We start from the raw sequence: 1741 nt of genomic DNA, 5'->3' as shown, positions 1-1741 counted from the left end.
GCAGGATTTTGGGTACATGAACACCAAAACGTGATAATTTGTAACAATTGAGCCTCAGCCGCAACATCGATCAGTAATCTGAGAAAATAACATAAACCATGGAACACTCCTGTCACGGCTTTCCCTCTCAATGTTCTTCGACTCGAATAAAGTGAGCTGTCTACGCACTCATTGCGGAGAATTGCTTTACTGTTCTCCAACTGCATGTGCACCAATAGAAGCCACTGAATGCTGCGGATGCGAATGCGGATACGAGGCATACGACAAACAATTGCTGTCAGTTTAGCAACACATTTACTCCACTCCAATCTCATTCTTCTTGGTAAGCAACAAAGGAATCTAGCATTTGTTGCTGCTGGGCATTTGTTGCAATTACATTTATACACACACACACATGCACACATATGTATATACATATATGGCATATGGATCTGTGTTTGTAAATTAAGAATTTAAAATCTGTATAATTAAGATGCGTCGCGTCGCAAATGAAATTTGTACACATCTATCCATACGTACATACATACACATACATAGTTGTGTGTATAGAGTAAAAAGGGAAATAAGTAAAATTGCAAAAAGTGTTTAAGTGTGCTTTCTATAAATAACGGTTAAAACGAACTGCATGGCATGATCATGACACACTTGTATTGAGCCTTCTTCGCATACAAAACTTTCGTGGTTGTAGTTTATTGTTGTTGTGGTTTATTATTGTTGTGAAACTCATATCTTTTCATGTTGATAACAATGATGACTGCTTCCTGTTACCAACACATGCGAACTCACACTCAATGAGAGCAACTCTATGACAGTTGAGAACTTTGGTGTTTCAGTTGTTGTTATTGTTTTTGTGTTACTGATTTTACTGTTGATGCTGATGTTGATGTTGATTTTGATGTTGATGTGGATGCGTTGCCAACGATTTATGCTGAGTGACAAAATCACCGCATGCTGACAAGTCTGGTTGCGACGTCAACAGCCATAACAATAACAACAAAAGTAATATCATAGCAACAGCAGCAAACCACGTGCAAAATAGTCACAACAAATATTCTATGTTGTAGCAAACACAACAAGCAACGAGAATGGCAAAAAAATCTGCAAACTTCTTTTCACTTAAATTCTACCTTTCAAGTCATCATCAACCACTGCGTCCCAGTGAAGCAGGCAATGTGGCCAATGGTGTTGACGATGTTGCAGTAATTGTTGTGATGCGTTGATTTCTTGACGGCTATCACCAGTTAGCTGTTATTGTTGTTTTTGCTGCTGTGATTCCAATTGTTGCTACTACAAAATTATGCAGTCAGCTTCAGCGTCACCATCATCGCCGCCACCAACTCACCAAGCACCCACCCCATGGCTATTGCCATTGTTACAGCCGGATGCTGCTGTAGCTTTTCGTGCTTTTGCCGCTCGCCTTCTGCCCTTGCATTGGGGGTGGTTTTGCTGCTTGGCTGCTGTGACTGCTGTAACTGCTGTACTACTGTTGATTGCTTCGCCTCAGCTTTTCTGCATGCAACCGACGCTCTGCCTATTGGCAGCACCACCAACTTCTGCGCGCGTTTTGCACGTTCTTCATAATTTTAAAAATTTCAACCGCTCGTCCATTTCATTTGATTTTTAACTGTCATCGTAGATGGTGGTAAGCGGCGGTCGAATTAATTGCGGTATTGCATTAAAAAGTGATAATCCAAAATTATTGAGGGTTATGTGGTTATACTGAAAAAAAGAAACAAAACAA

The sequence above is a fragment of the Anastrepha obliqua genome, chromosome 2 (assembly GCF_027943255.1).
Source record: "Anastrepha obliqua isolate idAnaObli1 chromosome 2, idAnaObli1_1.0, whole genome shotgun sequence".
Lineage (NCBI taxonomy): Eukaryota > Metazoa > Arthropoda > Insecta > Diptera > Tephritidae > Anastrepha > Anastrepha obliqua.
This window is presented reverse-complemented; position numbering follows the sequence as displayed.